At 42.1% G+C, this 15,214-nt stretch overlaps 1 protein-coding gene across 1 annotated transcript in view; it reads right to left on the minus strand.

Moving 5' to 3' along the window:
* The window catches only part of RAP1B (RAP1B, member of RAS oncogene family), a 79,288-nt gene extending 64,569 nt beyond the window's left edge, over positions 1-14,719 (minus strand). The window contains exon 1 of the mRNA XM_075600300.1: positions 14,564-14,719. The gene's annotated coding sequence lies outside the window, so the exon portion shown is untranslated. The remainder of the gene's footprint in view (positions 1-14,563) is intronic.
* Positions 14,720-15,214: the final 495 nt, after the last annotated feature.

Raw genomic sequence — 15,214 nt, forward strand, 5'->3', positions numbered from 1 at the left:
AAAGTGCAGCGATGCAAGCTAAGGCCTCGGACATGGTGCAGGGAGTGGCGCTGACCCGTGCTGAGGCGCGCGCATGCTTACCAGTGAGCCCCTGCAGCCGCAATGAGAGCGGCTTTAGCAGGGGCTCGCGCACGCTTCTGCATGCTTGCGGAAGCGTGTGCCGTAACAAATATTTAGTTTCGGCGCTCACGGGAGCGCAGGGACAGTCACGTGAGTGGTTCGCCCAATGAGGGCGAACCAGCTCCGTGACGTCACTGGCCCGGCCCCCCCCAGACACGCCCACGGACGGCGCGCGCTCTAAGGCCAGCGAAAGCACCGCTTTCCCTCAGCGCGCCTCCGCACGGCTTCAGTGTCTATGGACTAAGCCTAAGAGAATACAAAGTAACAGTGATATAAACATAACAAATGTAATAAAGGAAAAAGATACTTGGTTAAAAACTCACAAAAGCAAGAGGCACAAAAATAAATCATCAGAAGCTAAAGGGGGTGCTGGTAAAAAGGATGGGTATCAATGGGGTAGGCAAACCAATGAGAGGAAAGAAACCAACCAACAAATAACCATAAAAAATGTAAGGGAAATAGAATACTAAAAACAAGGGGGCAACGTTTCAGGTAAACCCCGTCTTCAGGACCATACCCAACCGTTCTAAACGCCAAAGAAAAGACAACTGTCAAAGGATAAGATCAGTGTGAAATGCAGCCTACAGGCTGATCTCCTGTGATGGCCGTCTCATTTGCAACGTTTTTCAGCTTAATCTCTTCACTGTGCTGGAGTCTGATAAAAAAGTAGCCAGGTATTCAGATAGCCGACCCAATAATGGGAAGTACTGCTGTGATTTAGAACGATTGGGAATGGGCCGAAAACTGAGGTTTCCCAAAAACTTTTTTTTATTATATATTTTAGTATTATATTTTCCCTGTTTATTTGTTGGTGTTTTTTTTACTCCGTTTTCTGCCCCCCCCCCCCCTCCCCACCCCCCTCGGTTTGCCTACCCTAGTGTCACCCATCCTTTTTACCAGCACCCCCTTTGTTTTCTGATCTTTTGTGCTCCTTGCTTTTGTGAGCTTAGCCTAGTATCTTTTTCTCTTTATTACGTTATGTTGATATCACTGTTACTTTGTATTCGGAGACTATCGTGGCACCTGATGCGGTTATACGCTCAATGCACGGTGTCTGTTCTTGCCACATATTACCAGTAAATTACTTATTCTGATTCACTTGATGCATTATATTTCCCCCGACAACATTGGGAACCCAAAACATTCAACACCTAAAAACATTTTAAAATGTTCTGTGCGTCCTTCTCCTTACAAATATAACTAAGGCAACATGATAAGCTAACTGCAAAGATCTCTGTAAAAGAAGCAAATTTAACCAACTTACCGTAATTTTCTTTTCCTGCAACCATGGCAGTATGCACTGTAGGGTTAAGTCTATCCCCAGCTGAATACGACAGGAAATTGAATTGCAGGTAGGCCATAAAAACACCCCTCCCACTACCTGCAGATATAGTCTGGATTCTCATATAGCTGAAAAATACAACCGATATATATTAGGTAAACATAGTTCCCCTCCCTATGTGCCCACTGCCATGGTTCCAGGAAAAGAAAATTACGGTAAGTTGCTTACATTTTCTCTTTTTCTGTTCACCATGGTAGTGGGCACCGTAGGGACATACCCAAGCAGTATATTTAGGGAGGGAAAAAACAAACCCAATATCAGTTTCAAACCACTTTATTATAGTATTCCACTTAATTTTATTACAGACTAGTACTTTTCGACCAAAGCTTGCGTCAGTTGAAGTCTGAATGTCCAATCTGTAATACTTCATAAATGTGTTAAATGAAGACCATACTGCCGCTTTGCAGATTTGTGTCGGGGATGCGTGTGCCTTGAATGCCCACGAAGTTGCCATTGCTCGTGTTGAATGTGCCTTCAAGTTCAACGGTGGATTTTGTCCTCATATGATTTTCTGATACATGATACAATCCATTTAGATATTGTTGCTTGTCCCCTCCTTGGTCCTTCTGGAAGGATAAACACAGTCTGACTTTATGGTTTTGTATCCTATTAATATAGGTTTTCAAGCATCTCACTACAGCCAGCTTATGCAATCTTTCTTCCTTATTACCCTGTTTTAGGTAAAATTAGGGAATTACAATTTCTTGATTGATATGAAATTGAGAAACCACCTTCGGTAAGAAATTGTACACTGGTCGCATCACTGCCTTATCTTGGTGGATGACCAGGAACGTTTCTTTAAAAAGACAAGGCTTGTAACTCTCCCACTCCTTGCTAATATAATAGCTATAAGGAATGCAATCTTCCATGATAACGTCAAGGGTATTTGATCTATAGGTTCAAAAGGCTACATTGCTAGGACATTCAGTAATGGTGATGGGTCCCATGCTGGAACTCTATTCTTGATTTGCAGTCTTAACCTCTTGTAAAAAACGAATAACGAGTTTCAGTTGCTAGATTCTGCTCTAAAAGTGCTGATAATGCAGAAACTTGCACCTTCAATGAACTGAGGCAGAGTCCTCTAACAAACCCTTCCTGTAGAAACTCTACTAGTCTCAGTATTTGGTGAGAAAAACTTCTGTTTTTGCTTAAACACACCAGTCTCTGAAGCATAACTAAATTCAGTAGTATACAGTTGAGATAGATTTCTTTCTTGCTTCCAACAGGGTTTTTATTGTTCTATCCGAACATCCCTTTTCTCTTAAGACCTTTCACTCACTCAATCTCAAAGCTGCCAAGGCCAATTGTTTAGGCTCTGGGTGATATACTGGCCCTCGTATCAGTCCCAGATATTTGGTAGATGTCACAGTGTGTCTATCATGAACACGAGATGGGCAAACCATGGTCTCCTTGGCCAATATGGTACCACCAGTATCACCTCCGCTTGATAGATCCTGATCTTCCTCAATATCTTTGAAATTAGAGGAATTGGAGGGAAAAGATATGCCAGTTTGAACGGTCACTTGAAACTGAGCGCATGTGTGTCCTGCACTGGGATGAAATTGTCTTGCGCAATTTACCACATTTTTGTTTTGGTGAGCAGCCATCAGGTCTATTTCTGGTTGCCCCCAACGTTTTACCAATTCGTGGAATACTTGGTTGTCTAATGACTAGTCTTCCAGGTATATTATGTTGCGACTGAGAAAATCTGCTGTTATATATTTTCTGGCCCATGTATATGTATGGCTGTTATATCAGTAACATAGCCTTCTGCCCAGGATAGAATTTCTGATGTTCGTTTCAGTCTTTTTCTCCGTGTTCCTCCTTGCTTGGTTATATATTTTACCACGGCCCTGTTGTCAGATTCTATTGGTATGTTTCCATCCTTCACATGGCTGTGGAATGCTTCCAATGCTTTCTGCACTGCCTTGAGTACCAGCAGGTTTGATGGTAACTGCCGCTCTTTGGTTGGCCAAGTACAAATAGGTCTCCCATTTGGGCTCCCCAACCTGTGCTGCTTGCGTCTGTGGTGATTGTTACCCATTGTACCTGGTGTAACGTATTTCCTTTTAATAGGTTTAGGGCATTTTCCCACCACCTTAAGTTTTTTCTGTGTGTGGTGGTATATGTATATTTCTTGTTTTACACCCTTGAGACCTCCGTTCCACTGCTGCAAGAAATTTTGTTGTAATGGTCTCATGTGTAAATCTACCCATTTTACAACATTTAGCATTGAAGTAAATGTTCCCAGGAGTCTCATAAAATCTGCTGCTGAAGACCTGTTCGCTATTGTGAGCTTTGTCTGGAGTCCAACGTCTTGGATCCCGGAGTATGGTAATCGCACCTCTACTTCTGACGTGTGAAATTCTACTGCAAAGAATTTTAAAGACTGTGTTGGTACTAGTTGGCTTTTGTCGACATATACGATCCAGCCATGATGTTCTAGAAAAGACATCCCCATGTTTCTGTCTTGTAGCAATTTCTCTTGTTTTTTTGTGATTTTATTAGAATATCGTCCAGATATAGGTACCTTTCTCCGCCCATTTTTCTTAATTCTGCCATGAATGGAGCCAACATCTTTGTAAGCGTTCTGGGCGATGTTGCTAGTTCAAATGGAAACACCGTATATTGGTAGTGTTCCTGATTTACTGCAAATCTGAGGAATGTTTGATGCCTCTGCTATTGGAATGTGTAAATAGGCAATTTTTAGATCTATTAGTATCTAATCGTTTGATTTTACTTCTTGGATGATGTTTAGTGAAATCATTTTGAACTTTCTTACCTGTAAGTAGGCATTTACGGTTCTTAGATCTAATACTGCTCTGAAATCTCCTGATGCTTTATCCGTCTTTTATTGATTGAGTCCATGCTGCTTTGAATTAGCCCAGTCTTCCCCCAACTGAAAGCCGCTGGACTCCTTGACCTTCATGAGAATTTCCCTCTGGAGCCACACAAAAGCTTATTTTGTCCATCTTTCCATGACGTCTGTCTTGAGAACGGCTTTCCAGGACGATATGTTCTTGCTTCCCTGTACTGTGTTCTTTCTGTCTGATGGTATGTAGGGACATATCTTCTATTTCTATTTTCTTGTGGTAAAAATGTGCTTTTACCTCCTGATGCCTCGATTATAATTGCATCTAATTTATTCCCAAATACTAATTCTCCTTCAAAAAAGGTAAATTACACAGGCTGTTTTTGGATGCTGCCTCCGCCATCCACTGTCTGGGCCACAGCGCTGCTCTTGCCGTTACTGCATATGCCATGGATCTGGCTGCCAGTCTAACCGCACCCAGTGATGCTTCAGCTACGTAGTCGGCTGCCCATTTGATTTCTGACAATGCCTTCAAAATAGAAGTTCTCTTGGCTCCTTTTTCCAATGCTTCTATATTAGCAATCCATATCCGCATTACTCGATACCGATGTCGTTATCGCTGGTTTGCATGCCGTACCTGCTGTTACATATGCTTTCTGCAAAACACTATCAATTCTCCTATCCATTACGTCTTTGAGTAATGCTGCATTTTCGACTGGTATGGTTCTTTTTCTTGAAACTCTGGAAATTGCTGTATCAATTTTTGGACTGACTTCACAGCATTTTACCTCTTGTACAAAAGGATATACATCCTGTTAAATTTTCTGAGAATATTCTGTTTTCTATCCGGCTGTGACAATTCCATTTTTATCATATCTTTGATTACTTGATGAATTGGAAAACATCTGGTTTTCTTCTACCCGGTTCCAAATAATTAACCCGATTCCTTAGTATCTTCTTCTGTATCCTCTAATTCCAATGCTTCGCTCATAAGAGGATCCACCATTTCTAAATTAAAAATTCTGGATTCTTCTGCCTGTATTTCTTGCTCTGACGAATCATACTCCCCTTCTGAAGCTTGGTGATATAACATCTGATTTGTCTGATGTGGTGTGTCACAATATTCAGGCTGGTCTGGGATCTTCTATTTTGAATTGGTTTTCCTGCTTGTTGCACCAGACTTCACACTGCTTTACTGTATCTTTCATCCATGATAGGAACAGTCTGCACAAAGCTTCTTGGATTCTAACGCTGGTTTTTCACATGCTGCACACCACTTAGTTTTTAGCAGCTTTCTTCTTTTGATGCACGGACTCAACTGCCCCCTTAGAAGTTCCTTCTTCTGGTTGTATAACCATAGCAATACGGTGAAGAAATATTTCATTTTTTCCCTTTCTACTAAACTAAGGACTCACCTCGTTTTTTGTAAGAGACCCGTTACTTCCCCCAGCTTCCATGCGGGCTTCTAGATTTCTTTCAGCTGATATCTCCTGTATGCTGAGCGTTCCATGCTGGGGCTGCTTATCCAGGACACTTTCACACAACTGTGTGCCGTCGCTCTGACGTCAGCATTAATCCACCCAATAGGAGCGGTTTGCACTCACGCGGGATCGTAGCGCGCGTGCTAAGCCCTCACACGAGACACCTTGCCGGTCTGTCTCCCCCACTCTGCTGCATTTTAAGACGCCTCTGGGGTAAATTATCCGAGCCTCTGATCTGGTCTACAGATCTGCCCGCCACATTCAATGACGCATCCGCGGTTCTGCCCCGTTGCACAGGCCTCTGTCTTGCAGACCACCCACAGTGCGTCGACGGAGTTCAGGAGGAGAGAGGCTGAGAACTCCCTGGCGTGGCTAATAGCTACAGTCTGTAGGTAGTGGGAAGGGCCTTACGGCCTACAGTACCTGCAAGAAGTCAATTTCCTGTCCTACTCAGCTGGGAATAGACTTAACCCTATGGTGTCCACTACCATGGTGAACAGGAAATAAAGTGTTTTTTTGTTTTATTTTTAACAAAGATGGGAGACTTGCTTTGCGCCACATAATTTATTATGTCACCACCGTTGAACGCTGACACTTTAACCATTTGAGAGTGCACGAGCCGAATGCAGAACATTGCCCAAAATGTGGCAGCCTACAGACTGAAGTAATTAGAAGAAACAATAGCTTGTTCAGACACAAGGTCTGCCAGTTGGTATCTCTTTTGACGATTCTGCAAATGGGTTCATTTTTAAAAAAAAGACATTCTCTATGTACAAAAGCAGTTTGCATCCAGATTATAATGCCATCCTGCTGTTAGCTTTGTGCTTCACATCACCTACAAGGGCGTAGGATGATGTGGCATAGATTATATACATTTACTATTATATGCAAAATACATATTGTATAATAGTGACAAAAAAAAACTAAGACAGATTTATGGGTTGTCAACCCAAAATCATCCTCCTTTGTTCAACATCATTCCATAAATCAAATCATATTCACTGCTCTGGAATACTATGATGGAGCAGGATGAGCTTTTGAAGTGAGTAGAGCAGACAATCAGCAGGTTATCATCTTAAATACCCACCAATTTCATTCTCCTCATGCAGTTGTATGGAATAAGTGTTGTTACACTAAACAAGGATTGCTGAACAACATTAGGTAAAACCTGCCTTGTAGATTGGCTATGAACATGCAACATTCTGTAATCTGGTTTAGCACCTCTTCTGACTGTCAGATTCTACTATACTGCTTTGCTGCAAAGAACAAGCAAAATAAAACTTGCACTAGCTTTTAAAGCAGCAGTTCGAGCAATATCCTACATGTTTTTTGTAATAAAACAGTTCTGTACTATGTGAAAATACTTGTAGTGTGTGTGTGTGTGTGTGTGTGTGTGTGTGTGTGTGTGTGTGTGTGTGTGTGTGTGTGTGTGTGTGTGTGTATATATATATATATATATATATATATATATATATATATATATATATAAAACGTTTAAGAAATGTTAATGTTTCTAATGTAGGAAGCATTTCCAAAGTGACAGCCCCTTCCCCTTCTGACAGGCTCTGGCTCTTGAGCCCCACCCTCTCTCTAGCAGTGAACCAATTGTATCTAGTAACTACCCAGTCAATCATATTCTAGGAACTACATTGCCCAAAATGCTGTGCAAGAACTGAATTAAATAACCCTAAGCAAGCAATCTATTACAGTCGATTACAGAAGAACGGATCGATCTGCAGCTTAGCTAATCACTTGTCAGTGTGCAGATTGTATTGATGCACATTCTTTTTTTTTTTTTTTAACAGCAGCTTTAATCCAGGGGCTTCAATATTAGATTCAACTGCTTTTCATCAACTTCACTGAAAAGTAATTGTTAATGTATTATTAGGGAGGTGGAGGAAATAAGAAAACATTTTAAAAAGAAGGTTGTCAAGTTATGTTCCCCTTGCTCTTAAAAAGGTGCTGAAATAATTGTCAACACAAAAAACTTACTGGTTTAATTTGGTCAGTACAAAGAACCAACACGTATGTATACCTAGCACAGAAAGCAGAACTGATCTCATAGGTTGAACTAAGCTTTTAGTTTAAATGATCTCATTTACAAAACAACTTTGCTGGCTACACTTTCTGTCATCCAATAAAATTAACATCTTTAACCAAAATCAAATGTCTATTAGACCAGGGGAGTGTAAACTTTTTAAGCTGGGCCCCTCTGTCAGGCCTTCCCCAGTCTCGCACCCCCTCTCCTACCTTCCACATGCGTCAAATGACGCTCTGGGGTCGCGTCACGTGACCCGCCGGCGGCGGCAAATCACATGACCCCGCGTTGCCATGGAGACATGTCTGAAACAAGGCAAGTTTCCTTGTTGCAGAGGCCTGGGGGAAGAGCGTGGGGCCTCTGCAATGGCCCGCGCCCCTCCCCAGACAAAATTCCCACCCCCCAGCATTAGACCAACATTTCAAATGTATGTTTTAACGACAAATACAATTCATGAGGGAGGGAGTGGCTCAGTGAGTAAAGACACTGACTGGCACCTAGAGTTTGACGCAGGGCCTGGTTCAATTCCTGGTGTCGGCTACTTGTGACCTTGGGCAAGTCACTATCTCCCTGTGCATCAGGCACCAAAAACAAAGATTGTAAGCTCCGCGGGGCAGGGACCTGTGCCTGCAAAATGTCTCTGTAAAGAGCTAGGTAAAACTAGCAGCGCTATACAAGAACATGCTATTATTATTATTAGCAGCATCATGAGACAAGCATAAACCATTGCTGCTGGAGCATGCCAAGTATCAAAGTCAAACCAGGCTTCTATTTCTTTGGAGGGAGATTGCTAAGCAGCCAGCCAGTAGGGAGCAAGCTGGCCAACAATCAAGCTTAACAAAATGTACAATATACTTTTAAATGTTGCATTTGTGTACTTTAACAAAAAATAATGACCAAGTATGTATTGTGGAAATACCTCTCCCATTTCAGGTTCTCTCAATCAAGTTTCTTATTTGACTGAAACGTTTAAAACCCTGAATACAAGGGGAAGATGGATTTAGACAATAATTTTGTGATAATGTGCCTCCAGCACAATGGGGAATAATAGTGGGAGAAAGTTGCTCTGTTGGTTCTAACAGAGCAACTTTCTCCCACTCTTATTCCCCATTGTGCTGGAGGCACATTATCACAAAATTATTGTCTAAATCCATCTTCCCCTTGTATTCAGGGTTTTAAACGTTTAAAACTAACCAATGTATAGCCCTGAATACAAGGGGCAGAAGGATTTAGACAATGATTTGTGATAATGTGCCTCCAGCATAATGGGTAATAAGAGTGGGAGAAAGTTTCACATATACAATAAAAAAAATTAAAAAAAAAAAAAAAGGTATTTAGATTTTCTATGTTCCCCCATAACCTAATTACTAATATTTAATATTGTCTTGGAAGTGTGTTGTATTTTAATGTATCCTATATTTTTACCTCTAAGTTCATGTGCAAATGTGTCTGCTGCTGCTGCTGCTGGCCTAAAGCCAAAATATCACATTGATGTATCATAGGTGACTGCCACATCCTCACCGGTGGTGCAAAAGTATTTGAAAAAATACCAACATTCTTATTTCATTCGAAATGGAATAAAACCCCAAACTTAAACCCATTAAAGATATTACGGTTAAGGATTTCTGGTTCAGTGAGCAGCAAAATTTAGAAAAAAAAGTTTTTGTATCCATTAATGTACTGTACTGTATTACAACTCATAGTGCATCTAACCAAGACTGCACTTTCAAGACGAAGGATTGTGATTAAAAGGCTGGCATTCGATGTGGGAATTTTTTTGCAAACCCCAGTGTACCAACATATTTGCAAGTTTGTAAGCTGGTCAAAGAATGATTAATTGTGTATAATATTCTGCTATGAACTATGCGGAGTACATTAGTAGTAATGTGCAACCGTGCTTAAATGACACATTTTAGTAGGCTCTGTCTGCACACTACCACAATTACAGTATTGATACATAAGTAAATTCCCACTTCCTACTGAAGATACAACCAAGATAAGCAGAATGGTGATGGTGTTTCTTTAAGCAGAATGCTGATGGTGTTTCTTTAAGCAGAATGGTGATGGTGTTTCTTTAAACACAATGGTGATGGTGTTTCTTTTAGACTATCTACTCATAGCAGAACATGTGACCAACTGCCTGTCAAGGGTTCTGAGAAAAGAATTTACAAGTTAACGTTTAGGGGATTTCTGTTATCTTAATATTGAAAACCAATAGAAAATGTAATATTTGCAGCAAATTGTAATTACTTCTGATGAAACATCAATACATTTTCTACATGTATAGAATAACCGTACTATATACAGTAAGCTTCCAAGACCGTTGCAGTCTCATTCAGATACACTGGAGAAGGGAGTATGACACTATAATCGGGGTGCTGAGTCAGATTTTAGATTAATTCTCCGCAGTATTTTACATGAATCCCATGAATATCACTTTGGTAAGTCAACAAAGCATATGACCTTTTGCTTGAAACTAATGGCAACAGCATTTTATTTTAAGCAATAAGATTTGCCCTGGAAAAAAAAAAAAAAAGGACACCAGGATCCCAGAAACACTGCAAAGCAAGGGCGTATTTACACATTTTATACCACACAAGTCGTCTGGCAGAAGTGGGGAAGTTCTTGAATAACCATCAGCTGTGCAAATCCTAAAACAGTATTTATGTGCTCTATTTCATAACACCTATTCATGCGCAGTCAACAAGATACTTTTTAATGAGGTCTGCAGAGATTCATTCAATCTCTTGTTTGTATTTATCATCAAAAGTCGGGAATACACCTACTAATTTAATTTTAACATTTAGTTTAAAATTGTTCTCTCATATGATGAAATAAAGTGCCTATTCGCTTGTCTTCATATTTTACAGATACAAATGCAGTCGCACAAAAACCAAATGTGAATAAGACATGTAACCATTTTAATACAGTATCATGTTGACCAATCAGACTGCATACTTTTTTTAATCTAAATATGAATCAAGAATAAAATGTATTTTTTTAAGTTGTAAAATGTCAGTTTTTATTTGCTGTAATGATACAAATATAGGATAAGTATCTGTCATCTAAATACAGAATAATTTATAATGCATCTGATCTCAGACGCGCTACTAGAGAGGGTTGGGGGTCCTTACAATGCATCTGATCGCAGACGCGCCATTAGAGAGTAATGGTTGCGCAGAAATTTCACAATATAATGATAGGGTTCCAGAACCAAAAAAAAAAGGGAGGTTAAAAAAAAAAAAAAACACTGATGTAACCAATAGGCGTAGGGTGATTATCAGTCTTGTTTGCTCCACCCCCATGGTAATGTATACCGATTTCTTCACATTTCCACCATGATCCAGAAGCAATTATGACAGGAGGGGTGACAGGGACAATTAGAAGGGGGGAAAAAAAAAGCAGTGAAATCCCCATCTAAGCTTTAGGTTGCAATGTTTACAAACATTTCCAGGTTAAAATTTTAGAAGGATTTATTTTTGCCATCAATCAACACGTACGTGTCAACCTATTAAAGATATCTGAACATCGAGCAGCTTGTGTAAGACAACTGCTTTGTCTTTACAAAATGTGAAGCTTTTGTAATAGGACAAAAAACGCTTTATTCAAAATTTTAAAGACCCATTGCAAAACAATGTCTAATATTTCCAGAAGTATCTTGTTTTCTTGTGTTTTAGTGTCAGAAATTAGCTTTGAGTGGTGGCAAATGTTCAGATTCTCTTTTTAGTGTAAAAAAAAAACCAGAGGCTCTTTTGTAAATCACTGTAGTCCCATGGCCAGTTAACTTGATTGAAAAAAAAAAAAAAAACCTGTTATGCCCCCATTTTGGAGTTGGTGTTCAGCCCTAGTCCTAATGTGACTCCTATACAGCAGAAGACAAACACTGCGTCTGCTCAGTGGATGTAAAAAGTTAGAGATGTTACATTTGGTGGTTTGTTCACCCATGAACCAATGCAGGCATCTGAACCACTGAAAAAAACTTAACTGTGGTTGCACACAAAAGCATTACAATGGAATATAACCCTGTTATTGGGTACTTAAGAAGCTACTAGCATCCAATCTATAAGGAACAAAACTGGTTTAATACAAACTGCAAGTGAAATAAATATACAGTATATCGATCTCTATATATCTATATTTTTTGTTGGTTTTAGTTCACTAGAAGAACGTAATCTCTCCATTCCTACTTAGGCTGCGCTTATAGTGCCGGCGACACAATGTCACGGCAAAACAAATGCATTGCCGCCGTCGCGTCCGCTTATAGTAGAAGCGACTGCAGCGTGACGTCACAGTCGCATCGCTGTCGACGGCACTATAAGCGCAACCTAAGGCTGCGGCCAGGCAGGGAGCGGGCATGCTGGCGCTCGTGCGCTGCTCGGCCGGATGATTCGTGGCCGGCTAGGTGCGCGCTCGTCAGGAGGCACGGCCACGACATCACGGAGCTGGTTCGTCATCATTAGGCGAATCGCTCACGTGACACGCTTGTGAGCAGCAAAATCAACTTTGCTTGCTCTGCAAGCATCTAAGCGCTGCGCTAGCCACACACATTGCCGCAATGTGTTTCATAGCGGCCAACCCGACCAGCACCACCCTGGCCGAGGCCTAAGACTGCGGCCCCGCTGGCGCTGACCCTGACCGCGCTCATGCTTGAGAGCGGTGACATGACATCACCAACGCGGACCGGGGGGGGGGGGGTGGTATGGGGCGTAGCGGGCAAGTTGAGCGTGCTTTAAAGTCATTTTTTTTTGTTTACTCAAACACCAAGCCTGGGTGAGTGTGCACGGCTGAGTGTGCACGAGTGCGCACCGCGTGAGCGGGGACTTCCACATACAGACATAAGCAAAAGCGGCAAGCACCGCTCACTCAGCGCCAGCGGGTACGCAGTCTTGTGTATTAACCAAACAGAGCATGTGTTTCTACAAGGTCTATATCAAGGTACCAGACACATATCAAGGTACCAGATGTGGACAATTCATTGCAAATCCCAGTTTTACAATGAAGAACGCCAGGGCTGCACTGCTGACAACATAATTACTGGCAAGTATAGACTAATACACTTGGATAATTGATTACGCTGCTTTGTGTATATTAAGATGTCAGGAGCAACGTAAAAATAGGCATTAGACAATTTAAAAATATACACAAAATGTAGTCTTGAGCAAACTCTACTACAACAAACATCAATGAAACATGGCGAGTGAGATCTCATCCTCCCTAATACAATCTGGCATTAATCAGCTTCCCTCCCTCCTTGCTGCAAGCCAGCCCTAGCAAACTATCCCCAGCGAGATTAACTCTCTCCTTGCCAAGGTCTGACAGAGCTGTACGAGCTACACAAAGTCAAACCATTGTTGCCTGATTTGGCAGTGTGCTTGTGCAATCACACTCCTACAGCACCAACTGAAGACGACAGATTTCCCAACAAGTTCTGAGTGGTCAGTATAAATGAGCAGAAATGGCTTCTTTTCAGCACCCTAGTCTTCCTTCCCGTTGCAGGGCTCAGGGGGGTCTGAGAAGCAACCACTTCCCTCACAAGGCGGGGCTCATCTGAGGCCATATATAATACGGTGCATTTAGGTTAATGGTGCAATTGTGCACATTAACTCTTATTCATGTGAATGGGAGTTAATGAGTTACACCAGTTCACACAACCTTAATAAAAAGGGGATATCCATCAACATTCCCACAACAGACTTGTGGAAACTCATTAAAAGGAGTTCCCTGTCTTTCCGCCAAATGCTAAAATATCAACCTGGAACCCTTTACATCTTTAAAATAAAAATATTTTTTTTTAAAAAGTGTATTTTTTTTTTTGCAGTATGTTAACTAAATACAAAGTGCCATTTAAACGTAATGTGAAATTGGGATTAGAAGTTGGAGCACTGGTGTTTGATGTTTCTCCACTTTTAATGACCAACAATGACCAGTACTTGACAAACCCTGCCTACAGAGTCTGCAACAAGCCCCTACTGCAGCAAACATCACCCAGTAATTCCGAGTCAAGCAAAGGGGGAAAAAAACAATTCAACAATCAGGGCAAATAAAGATAATGCATCTGTACCCACTTCCCTGGTACTGATGCATCTGTACCCACTTCCCTGGTACTGATGCATCTGTACCCACTTCCCTGGTACTGATGCATCTGTACCCACTTCCCTGGTACTGATGCATCTGTACCCACTTCCCTGGTACTGATGCATCTGTACCCACTTCCCTGGTACTGAAACTCAACTTTAACGTGTCCGCAGAAACTTGTGAATCTTGCATTCGTTAACTAACCCCCACACTGCCAGAGGCGCTTGCCACACATTGCAAAGCAATATAACAGCATTGCAAAAACCTCTGGCAGCAAAGTGGTTAATAGCACACACAGAGAGTGTGTGTGTGTGTGTGTATGAATTTATATATAAGGGGGGGGGGGGGGAGAGTAGGGGCTCTTCCTGCTGATGACACACTGTGCAATGAGACAGGACACCGGGGACCAGTCACTGACACAGAGGGGGCTCGCAGTGTGTATGAGGTGCAGCCCACGGCCGCTACACAGCTGCTCACACACCCTGGGTAATGACTGAAGCTCCAGTTTCCGCCATCGGACGCCCCCTCTCCCTCCCTCCCTCATGCTCCTGCTGCCGCCGGCCTCGGTAACCTGGGCCCGGCCCTCCGTGCATCCTCTCCCCGGTGCACCGCACGGTGACTCCCCCGGATACCCTCCCTAATTCCCGGATACCCTCCCTAATTCCCCGTTCCCATACACCCAGCTCTCCACTCACCCCGCTGTCTTCCCTCGTCCGCCTCCTGGATGGGCCCCGGCGTTGCCTGGGATCCCCGCCGCCGCTCCTCCGCCTCACGCACCGCTCCGGACACAGCGCCAGCCCAACCTGGGTGAGGCTCCCTGCTCTCCCCGTGACGTCACCGCGCTAGCCTCGCTCTCACGCGCGCGCTGAACGAGTCGAGCTATGGTGACCTGGCCCTCCCTTCGGAGCGCTACACCCAATGCTTTCCTTTGGCAAGGGAGCGCGTGCACGTGACTGCGTGGGGGGGAGGGAGCATTTAATCGCGTTGCTTCACTCTGGCAATGAAAGGGTCAAACAAGTCTCTAGGTTGCGAAACTAACTAAACGAAAGAAAGATAAAAAAAAAAAAAAAAAAAAAAACGGGATCAGTTGCATTGCCAACAAAGAAACATTATTTTTAATATGATACATTTTTATTGCTAAAGTTTATTTATTTTTTCTTTCTACACGAGATTTGGATTAATAAATAGAACATTAAATTTGTCCAAATGGTTCTTGGTGAATAACCTGCAGGATTTCCATTGCAAAGGCATGGATGGAATGGATTATGTTGTGAGAACAAACTCTGCAATCACATTCAGGGACAGTGTCATTATGAATTTTATTTTTATTTTTTTATTTTTTATTT

The sequence above is a fragment of the Ascaphus truei genome, chromosome 5 (assembly GCF_040206685.1).
Source record: "Ascaphus truei isolate aAscTru1 chromosome 5, aAscTru1.hap1, whole genome shotgun sequence".
NCBI classification, from domain to species: domain Eukaryota; kingdom Metazoa; phylum Chordata; class Amphibia; order Anura; family Ascaphidae; genus Ascaphus; species Ascaphus truei.